The 12,090-nt window shown below is 38.2% G+C and overlaps 1 long non-coding RNA gene across 1 annotated transcript; it reads left to right on the top strand.

Moving 5' to 3' along the window:
- Positions 1-6,399: 6,399 nt before the first annotated feature.
- Positions 6,400-7,359, top strand: LOC140972691 (uncharacterized). The gene is made up of 2 exons (XR_012174522.1): positions 6,400-6,462; positions 7,186-7,359. It is a non-coding gene; the product is annotated as an uncharacterized lncRNA (long non-coding RNA).
- The last annotated feature ends 4,731 nt before the right edge of the window (positions 7,360-12,090 follow it).

Genomic DNA, 12,090 nt, shown 5'->3' with positions numbered 1-12,090 from the left:
AATATATGTATTGTGTTTCAATGGTTTTAAAGTGTTATTCCCTTCCATTTGATTCATGCTATGTATTAATACACCTTGTTGTATATTAGAGGCATTTTATGTCTCAACCATGTCAAAGGGAATACAAGAGAAAAGATAGTCTTTAAAGTGTTTGTTTTAATGCCAAAGAGAGAATTCAAATGTTTTATTGGATTGATAGATACATAGCCAGATATTGCATGCAATAAGTTGATCAACGACCACAGGCTTATATCCCTCAGAGTTAACGATTCATATCGATGGGATAGAGGCACAGAGACAGAGATACTATATAGATATCAATCCAACAGAGAAAAGAGAAATACCATCGTTATTTTTATTCATTCTATGATAATCATGTTTCAGAGTTGATGGTATTTAATGTTTTCAAAACCATGTTTTACAGAGTATGGTATATGTACATTGCTATGTAAGAGTTCCACTTGCTGAGTTTCATACTCATTTCAGTTATTAATGTGATGCAGATAAGAGCGACGGGCCGGGACGTTGATTGGAGCCGGGGTCATATGCATAAGAGAGGGAAGGAAGAAGACTATTTTGCAAGTATTTTGACATGATCACAAAAATGATGTTTTGTATTTTGTTGCCTCATTTGATTGATCATGTATTAACTTCTGTTTATATATTGTAATGTATTTTAAATCCTTCCTCCCTTCAAAGAAAATTTTAAATTCCGCTGTTATTTTATGAAAAACCGGTTAGAGGTGTTACATAACTGTTCTTTTATGATTATTTTACGTATGTATTAAGAGATATCAATACGTCTTATACATGATTTTGTATGAATTGCAATGATATATGCTTTCTCTGTTGGGTCTGTAGTTACTGTAGTAAGTGTCTTTTTACCTTCTCGAAAAAAAAATTGATATCAGTGAAGTCTGTGATACATTGTATGCTACAGTAGGATAAGAATGAGATCGAGTTAGACTGTGGGTATTGGTGTTGCCTGATTCTGACTGCACGAGGGATATTGTTATGCTGACCAAGTACAGAATTATTGTAGATTCTTGCCAGGAGATGGTAAGATTCGGGCCTGAAATGGCCGAAGAATAAACAATATACGGTAAGGATTCTCGATTTTGAATTTCTTTGATATCCGTATTATTTATGACTCAGTGATTATCGAAAAGAATGGAGTAATTCCTTATGTATTCAGTTGATTGCTGAAACTGAGCGTATCATGGACCTGATTTGCTAGTAGCAGGAAGATTGCTATAGTTTCCAGATTGAGATTCCGGGTTTGCCTTGTATCAGGGAGATTGATTTCAGCTTTGATTCGATACCAGGTACTGTTTTTATTTCTAGAACTCTGTACAGAACGACAGTGATTGAATTGATAGAATTGAAATATTAGTTAGAAGATTTACTGTCTGAGAGTTAGAGTTACATTGGATGGTGTGTTTCTCTGTAAAATACTTCAGTTCTGTTTATCAGTTCAGTTATGGGTTAATGAATCCTGTGTTCAAAGGTATTCTGATGATTTTATGCTCGGTATATTTATGATATTTTGATTACTCGCAGCATATGACCGACTGAATCAAATATTTTGTATTGAATATTCTGAGAACTGAGATTGTTGTATACAGAAACTGTTGAAATATGAATTTTGACTGAGACAGCTTGTATTCAGAAATGTCAGAAATTCATAGAGGTATGAGTTTAACAGGCTATTATATACGACTGTTGTTATTATATTGTTTGGGGGACATTACATTCGAAAATGATATAGCAGTTGATTTAAACAACGTGAAGATGTGATTGGTTCGTCAGGATCAACAGTATTATTAGAAATTGTATTTTATGAGTTTCATATATCATTATAGATGATTGATATTTCGAATCTGATCCGATATTACTGTTGTTATGAATCCGTATGTAATATAGATTGTGATGAACCGTTAAGATTATATACAGTTCAAGCCGAATCAGAGCTAAACTCGCGAATTAAAGCAGTTCAGAAGTTTGATCAGAATGTTCAAAACTTAATTTCGATAGTCAGAACAAGGTGTCGATCAGAATATCAGATAGGTGATACTGTATTGTATGTGAATAATCGACTTGTTTGTGCCGAATATTTGAATTTGAAATGACAGCTATGGTAAGAAGTGCACAGTAGCCGATTCAGTATTTATTCTGGTGACAGACAATATATGATAATTCGAAAAGATAGTTTTGATAGAAACAGATAAGATTAGTTGTGGCAGAATTTGTACTGAGATGTCTATATTGACCACCAATAGGATAGAAACCAGGAGATTAATTTCATAGATTATTGATTCCGGAATAGAATTGGGAGTACATTTCTATAGATTTTATAATGAAACTATTGAAATCTTCCTAAGACTGTGCTGTGATGTGATTGGGATTGACAGATTGTTCGAATCTGCATATATTATGTTGTACATGATGATGTATAGATAAGATCAGACGATCGAGAGTTATGTCAGAAAAGTGATCAGATTGCACTGAATGCCAAAGTTGATCCATGATTTTCGGTTGATTTTGTACTTTTGGCATAATATACCATAAAACTCTTTCACCTATCGTCTATAGATCGACGGATGGTCAGAGCGAACTATCCTAATACTGGAGGATATCCAGGAACTTTAGTGCTGGCTTTTAGCACTAGTTGACATGATTTATTGTCATTTGTGAATTATCGTACAACGATAGCTATCAGATGAGTATTGAGATAGCTGCAGATGGAGTATGGTACAGTGAGAACTGTAGGTTTCCTTCGTATGAGAATAATATCTTGGAGGACCTGAGATTTGATCTGATGAGGATCAGAGATATGACAAAGAAATTGAAGCTGATTCCAAAAAGAAAAAATATAACTCAGAATACACAGAATTGTAATGCCTGCAATTTTATTACGGTAATTTGAGATTAATTATCGATTCAGCGATTTGATTATAGCCAGATCACTACAAAGATGGAAGTGGAATAGCATGGGTATGCTTGTTGCGTGACCAGTAGGTCTCGCGCATATACGCGGCATGAGGGCGCGCATATGCGCGAGCTACACAGGAAGCCTAAGTGCGGAACAGAACCTTACGCGCACATGCACGGCAGAGCGCGCGCATATGCGCGATGAGTCCAGTGGCCATGATGCATTTCTAGAGAAGCAGGCGCACATGCGCGACGGGGAGCGCGCACATGCGCGAGATGTCCAGTAGCCAAAAGTGATTTCCAGAGCATGTCGCGCACATGCGCGGAGGTTGCACGCGCATATGCGCGAGCTGCCGAAGGGCTAAGATGCGAGAACCGAACGTTGCGCGCACATGCGCGGGATGAAGTCGCGCATATGCGCGAAAGGCTTTAGACAAACTTCGAGAGTGACACGTAGCAAGTGGCATGCAATATATATATATATCAAATTGGCCATTGTCTCATTTAGCATTCAGAAGTAACCGAGAAAAGCTCAGGAGGAAGATCCGTCCGTCAGATTGTTGATCCGACTTCAGTACTGTGTTCCTATCGACACAGGCTCTAACTGGACGTAAGTGTTGTTACGTTTTGATATGTTTTGAAATTATGCTATTGTCAGAATTGAATAGGATTCATATATGATGTTCTTGACATGCTAGACATCTTGGAATCAAAGTCAAATTAAGAAACAGATTGATTACGGATTTGTTATGATTTTTCAGATTATATGGAATGGTATTGGACAAATTTGGATTATTGATTGATTACAGATTGTATTGGATATTGGTTATGGATCGTAATTAATATCTATTGAGATTTTATTGACGGGGATATCGGGATTGTTCCGTTATGCCGCTGATTTTGAATTAAATACAGATTGATCAGATTGGTATTGATTTGAACAGTATATTGATATGGGATTAATTGATATTGTCCATTGCCAGATCGTGTATTGGCAGACTTTGAATTCCAGACGTGAACGTCGGCAGAACTGCAACAAAAGCAAGGTATAAGTCATTGTGGTGTTGGGAGATCGACTCAAGTAGGAAATACTTGAGTTTCCCTAAATCACATACTTATTGTTATTATATGCATTGATTTACTTTGATATGCTTGTTCTATTGATTTATAGAGAGCATGTATGAGACGAGTATTAGATGAGTGATCTTGTGACAGAAGTGCCTGATAGTGGTGGGATCGCCACGAGCACATTGCACGATGTCACAAGATAGTGTATTGGCGATAGTGCCACAGTCTGTGACGGATAGGTCAAGACACTGGATGTTTGGTTATATCGACGTGGATAGAATCGGAGTTTTTTCTATTACTGTTGGTCGATATAGGAATACCAACGTCTGGAAATCGGGATCCCTAGACTAGGATTAAGTCTAGTCTGAGACGTGGAGTCACGAGTCTGATTGACAGTTTTATTTTGATTATATTTTCAGATTTTGATATATATTACTGTCATCTGTTACATGTTTTATATTATTTATATGATTGTATGGTTCGTTGATTTATACTGGGATTTTATTCTCACCGGAGTTATCTGGCTGTTATCGTGTTTGTATGTGTGCATGGCAACAGATGGGACAGGATCGGGGTCGAGGAGATGAAGAGAGATCGTGATTAGAGTGGAGACTACGGACTTGATCTGAGATAGGGTTGAACACTTGATATTTAGTAGTTGAACCTTAGTTTGTAAATGATTGTATATAGTACAAGACTTGTACTTTACTTTTATACTGATATGTATAGTAGAGTGATTCCATTACGTTCCGCATTTGATATTATAAAAAAAAATTTAGACCTTGTTTATTATAATTGATTAATTAGTCCCAATGACAATTAAGAACATGATTAGCGTCCGGGTCCCCACAGACGAAATATGTCAACGTCGGATGATGACTGTGTATATTTGAAGTTGAAAGATTGAATATAATCTTGATTGGAATTATCATATTTACTAGGAGATGTTGGTATTGCTATGTTATGAGCTGTTGATTGGTATATACAGATGTTGTATAACCAGTTTTGTAAGATTGATTCTGTCAAGTTATTTCGAGTAGTATTATGATATGATACTTCTTGAATTACTATTCCAAATCGGAATCAGAAATCTGTGAAACAAAGTTAATCCAGAATGAAGACTATTCCGCTGTTGAAAGTACAGTAAAGTCATCAGGGCATCGAAAAGGCTACCTGGAAGATGTAGTCTGATATGAGGTAGCGATATTCAGAGTTATTACACTGAGATGAGTTTTATGATTTATTCCGTTATACATCTCTCTCCTTATCGGATTTGCTATCTGATTTGATTGCCGATGATTTCGGAATGAATTACCTCTAATATTTGATGTGATTGCTTGTGGTTTCGGGAACGAATCTGAGTTGATTGCCTTTTGATTTCGGGAATGATTGCCTATGATTTCGGGGACGAAATCGTGTCTTAGAGGGAGCAAAATGTAATGCCCGAGATTTCATTTTGTTAATCTACAATTATTCAATTATAATTGATGTAATTATTGAAGGATAATTTTTGGGACATGATTGGTGATAGAATATGATACTGTGTTGGGCGAGGACAGAGCTAATGGCGCATACGCGCGACCCGAACGCGCGCACATGCGCAAGAAGATCGGTAGCAAAAAAAATGAGTCCAGAGACTCTGGCGCATATGCGCCAAGATGAGGCGCGCATATGCGCCAGCAGTTGTGAAGCTAAGCTACGAGAACAGAACCTTGCGCACACATGCGCGGGATGAAGTGGCTCATATGCGCGAGAGGCTTTGGACGAAAATATATATATATATATATATATATATATATTTGCTAATTCTCCATTCAGCCATTTCAGAAGAAACCGAAGGAAGCTTCAAGTTTCTAAAATTTTAGATTTGAGATTTTGGTACGAATCGATTATCACAATTTAAATCCGGACACAGTACCGTGCTCCTCTCGTCGACCGCTACTACTGAACATAAGTTTTGTTACGTTTAGACATGATTTGAAATTATGATATTGAAGAAATTGTGATTTGCTTATTATTATGTGTTCTGGATATACTGATCAGTATATAATTGAAGTCAGATCAAAGAACAGACTGTCTATGTGATTCTTATGATTTTCAGAGTTGATATGATTGAGATTCACTATCAGAGTTGTCTTGTTATTGATTATTAGTGATACTGATATTGATCTGGTATTATATTTGTGATGTTGAGCTTGACGGGGTTATCGAAACTGTATTGTTATGCCGTCGAAACATCAGTAGATTGATATTGATCAGATTCACGATTGATTGGGATTGTATTGTTGTACCGTATGTCGATTGACATTAATCAGATTGTAATTCAATTTTTAGTATTGATCAGAACAGGTCCTGAATTGAGTTATATATTGATATTGTGCCTGTTCGATATCGTCATTGTCAGATTGGGTATGGACAGAGTTGAATGCGAAACTTCGTCTTCGTCAGAGCGAGAAGATAAAGGTATAAATTAATGTTGAGTTGGGATCGCACAACTCGAGTGAGGTTTGACTCGAGTTTCCCTAAATCACATACTTTATTTTATTGCATTGATATTTGCAATTAATGAATTGATATGCTTGCTCTATTAATTTTAGACGAGTATTAGATGAGTCATCTTGTGACATAAGTGCCGGATAGTGATAGAATCGTCACTGGCACATTGCACATTGTCACAGGATAGGAATATGGCGGAAGTGCCATAGTCTTTGACGGATAGGTCAGGACATCGGACGTTTGGTCATATCGAAGTGGATAGAATTGGAGTTACTTCTATTACTGATGTTCGATATGGAAAGGGCCAAAGTCCGTGAATAAGAACGTACCACCACCCCGATCGGGAGTGTAGGTGGGTGTTTGTTCTTATTCAGATCGAGATCCCTAGATTAGGACTGAGTCGAGTCTGAGAATCACGGAGAGTGATTCATTGCTTGATATTGAATTATGTTCCTGATTATGGTACATCTTTAGAATATGATTTATTATTGATAATGATTCATGTTTCGGATTTTGATACATGCGATGAATACTTGATTCATGTTTCTGATTTTGATACATGTTATGAATGCCTGTGATATGCTTTTATATTATTTATATGATTGCATGTATACATAATTTATACTGAGAATGTAATTCTCACCGGAGTTATCCGGCTGTTGTCTTGTTTGTATGTGTGCATGACAACAGGTGGGACAGGATCAGGGTCAAGAAGAGAACGAGGCTGGACTAGATAGCGTGGAGATCCGGGCTCAGAAATAAATTAGGACTCAACACTGATATGTAGTTGAACCTAGTTGAATTATCGTAGACAATACAGGATTTTTATGTTTATATTTATTATGTATTTCGGATTGATTTACATTACGTTTCCACTTTGTATTTAGAAAAAAAAAATTTAGACCCTGTTATATATTGATTGAATAATTCCTAAGAATGATTAAAATTGGAATTAGCGTCCGGGTCCCCACAACATCCAGAATGACCCGCGCCCGAGCGGTAAAATACTACCGCCCGAGCGCCAAACGTACTGAACAAGATGTGATTTCCAGAACACTCGGCGCTCGAGCGGTCATTTTCTACCGCCCGAGCGCGAATAGCCAGAAGACCTGGCGCTCGAGCGGTCAAATTCTGTCGATCGAGCGCGCCTGCTGCGAGAAGAAAATCTAGTTTCCTTGTTAAGAATCTTAATTATCTTGGTAACTTGATTTTGAGTATCTTTTAGATTTGTACACAATATTATGGACGAAAATTTTAACATTATTCAGATTATTATTGAGTTTATTAAAGTTTTTGAGTTTTCTCTCAACTTTTCAAGGCTTTAGCTTTGTTTTAAAAAATCAAATTTTCAAAGTTTCAACTTTGTGGCGTTTGTCGATCATGTCTTGCGCGGATTGTCAAAGACGAGTTCTTTGAAGGTTCGATTAAGTTTCGATTGTTTCTTTTGGGATTTTTTATTACTAAACCGCGTCGTTTAGGGGTGAATATCACGTAATTGTTTGAATCAAAAGATCGGGACATCGTAACAACGATCCTTGTTCGTTATAGAATTGAGGACTCGATTCATATTTAATCGCGTTTGCTTTTCATCGTACGAGGATTCATATCAACTTCTCTAGAGAACAAATCCGCAATGTGAGAGGCATCATCAGTTTTGTGACAAGCAATAAAATGTGCCATCTTAGAAAATCTACCAACAACAACAAATATCGAATCCCTCCCCTTCTTCGTCCTAGGCAACCCCAAAACAAAGTCCATAGAAATGTCAATCCAAGGCTCACTAGGAATAGGAAGTGGTGTATACAATCCATGTGGTTGTGTCCTAGACTTAGCTTGCCTACAAGTTATGCACTTATCACAAACTCGCTTAGCATCACGCTTCATATGTGGCCAATAAAAATGTTCATGCAAAGCATTCAAGGTTTTTGCCACACCAAAGTGTCCCATCAAACCACCCCCATGTGCCTCCCTAACAAGTAATTCACGAATGGATGATTTAGGAATGCACAACCTATCTTCTCTAAATAAGAAACCATTATGCAAATAGAATTTTTCATGTGGTCCATGCATACAAGTTTCAAACAAACTCTTAAAATCCTCATCCAGCACATACAACGCTTTCACATGCTCAAACCCTAAAATTTTAGACTCTAAGGTAGATATTAGTACGTACCTCCGTGATAGTGCGTCGGCGACTACATTTTCCTTACCTTGTTTGTACTTGATTATGTAGGGGAATGTCTCAATGAATGCCACCCACTTGGCATGCTGCTTGTTCAGCTTCTGTTGACCCTTAAGGTGCTTTAGAGACTCATGATCCGTATGAATCACAAACTCCTTAGGCCTCAAGTAGTTTTGCCACGTTTCAAGAGTCCTCACAAGCGCATAGAGCTCCTTGTCATATGTTAGATAGTTCAGCGCTGCTCCATTAAGCTTCTCACTGAAGTATGCCACCGGCCGCCCTCCTTGCATCAACACTCCACCAATACCTACACCTGAAGCATCACATTCAATTTCAAAGGTATTAGCAAAATCAGGTAAAACAAGTAAATGAGCATTAATTAACTTTTGCTTAATAAGATTAAAAGACTTCTCTTACTCCTCGCCCCAATGGAATGAGACGTTCTTCTTGATCACCGCCGTCATTGGTGCTTCCAGTGTGCTAAAATCTTTTACAAACCTCCTATAGAAGCTTGCAAGACCATGAAAACTTCGAACTTGACCAACAGTAGTAGGTGTTGGCCAATCTCGAATGGCACTTACCTTGTCTTTATCCACTTGTATACCCTGTGAGCTTACCACAAAACCAAGAAAGACAAGTTTGCTTGTACAAAAATCACATTTCTTTAAGTTAGCATACAAATTTTCAGCCCTTAGTGTGATTAGTACAAGTCTCAAGTGATTACATGCTCATACAAGTTTTTGCTATACACTAGGATATCATCAAAATAAACAACAACAAACTTTCCTATGTGTACACGCAAAACATGATTTATTAACCTCATAAAGGTGCTAGGAGCATTAGTTAAGCCAAAATGCATGACCATCCACTCATATAACCCGTATTTGGTTTTAAAAGCAGTTTTCCACTCATATCCTTATCTCATTCTAATTGGTGATAACCACTTTTCAAGTCAATTTTACTAAAGTCACATGCACCATGCAATTCTTCTAACATATCATCTAGTCTAGGTATGGGATGCCTATACTTAATGGTTATGTTATTGATTGCCCTACAATCCACACACATACGCCATGAGCCATCTTTCTTAGGAACTAGTGAAACAGGTACAACAAAAGGAGACATGGACTCACGCATGAAACCCTTATCTAACAACTCACTTACCTGCCGTTGAAGCTCCTTGGTCTCCTCGGGTTGCCCCTATAAGCTGGACGATTTGGAAATGCACTCCCGGGCACCAAATCAATTTGGTGCTCAATTCCCCTCAATGGTGGTAATCCTTGAGGTAGCTCCTCCGGAAATATATCGTCAAATTCCTGCAGAAGCGAAACAACAATGCTCAGAAGGGTCCCGGCTATATCACTTGTGTTAAAGAGGATCTCTTTATAAAGAATCAACACAAGTGGTTCATGTGTGTGCATCAAATGTTTCAACTCGCCGTTTTGAGCCATATATGTTTTTTTCTTGGCCTCTATCCTCTCATTTTCTTTCCGCTAATTTTTCTTTTGTATGGCCGTCTCACTCTTTTGATCACTCTTTTTTTCAGCCATTTCATTTTTATCCTCAAATGCCATCTCACTTTTTAGTTCACTCTTTTTTTAGGCCTCATCTCTCTTCTTTTTTTTCAAGTGGTCCTCAAATACTTGCTTTGGGGACAAAGAAAGTAATACAATGGTTTCCTTCTTCAATACAAAGGAGTACCTATTTTTGAACCTATTATGTGTCACCCGCCTATCATATTGCCAAGGTCTACCCAACAAGATATGACATACATGCATGGGTACCACATCACACAAGATCTCATCCACATACTTCCCAATAGCAAAAGGCATTAGCACTTGTTTTGTAACCTTCACCTCCGCACAATCATTCAACAACCATTGAAGCCTGTATGGTTGAGGATGCTTTAATGTAGGTAAACCCAATTTCTCCACCATCACAACACTTGCCACATTAGTACAACTCCCCCCATCTATGATTAGATTGCAAACCTTTGATTTACAAAACACCAAGTATGGAACAAGTTCTCTCTTTGGTTAGTCTCCTCCTCCTTGACTTGGGCACTCATGATTCTCCTACTCACTAGTGCTTCACCTACAACCGCCTCATAACCCTCGTCAGGATCCTCTAATGCAGGCATCTCATCATCATCATCATCACCCTCACTATGAGATTCATACTCACCATAGTCATTTAAAATCATTACGCTTTTATTAGGACATTCATTAGAAATATGACCTAACCCTTGACACCTAAAACATTTAACATCTCTAAATCGATTAAGAGGAGTTTCAGATTTACCTTGCACTCCTTGTTTAGGTGCCTCTTGTTTGGTCTCAATCTTGGGCTTGGTCATCACCTTATTCTCCTCACGCTTCACCACATTTGATCGCCACGAAGATGACGAACCCCCAGTTTTGTTGGTGCGGCCAACTCCTCGCCTCTTGAGTTGTTGCTCCACCTTTATGGCCATTTGCACCATCTCGTCTAGATCCAAGTAGTGCCTAAGCTCCACTTGATCTTGAATTTTCCTGTTCAAACCACAAAGAAAACGAGCCATGGTCGCCTCACTATCCTCCTCAATATTGGCCCTAATCATGACTACTTCCATCTCTTTATAGTAGTCCTCAACACTCTTGACCCCTTGCCTCAAAGTTTGTAGCCTCTTAAACATCTCCCTATAATAATGATTGGGCACAAACCTCTTCCTCATGACCCCCTTCATCTCATCCCAAGTTTCTATGGGTCTCTAATTATGCCTCCTCCTAGTGGTCACTAGTTGATCCCACCAAATGAGAGCATAGTCTAGAAATTCAACCACAGCCAACCTAATCTTCTTTTGTTCGGAGTAGTGGTGACATTCACAAACAAACTCTACCCTCTTTTCCTACTCTAAATATGCCTCCGGGTCAGATTTCCAATGGAACGATGGAATTTTCATCTTAATGCTACCGATGTTGCCATCTTCCCTATTCTCATCATATCTACTCCGTACGGCTTCTCTTCTACCTCTACCGAATCCTCCAACCTTCCATTCCAACCCTTTCTCATTTTGGCTCTCCTCATCCATTCCCAAATCATACTCTTCCACTTCTTCTTTCCTACCCAAATCTTTAGGCTTAGATTTTTCTCCACTAGTACTAACTTCAAGCCTATCCAACCGCTCATGTAATGGCTCCAACTCTACCTTCATCATCCAACTAAAATGCCCAAACAACGCCTCCATTTTAACTTTAGACAACCCCGGGTTCGAACAATTTCCTACCTCCCTCTCCTTTTAAATTTTTAGATTTGTACCTGCAAGAAAACGTTAGTAGAAAACAAAATATTCCTCACCCAAATGCTCACGGTCACTCCAAAGAAAGTTCGCACGTCTCACCTCTCTTATTTTTTTTTGCTCACAACAATTACTC

This window comes from Primulina huaijiensis, chromosome 3 (genome assembly GCF_012295235.1).
Source record: "Primulina huaijiensis isolate GDHJ02 chromosome 3, ASM1229523v2, whole genome shotgun sequence".
Taxonomy (NCBI): Eukaryota; Viridiplantae; Streptophyta; class Magnoliopsida; order Lamiales; family Gesneriaceae; genus Primulina; species Primulina huaijiensis.
This window is presented reverse-complemented; position numbering and strand designations above follow the sequence as displayed.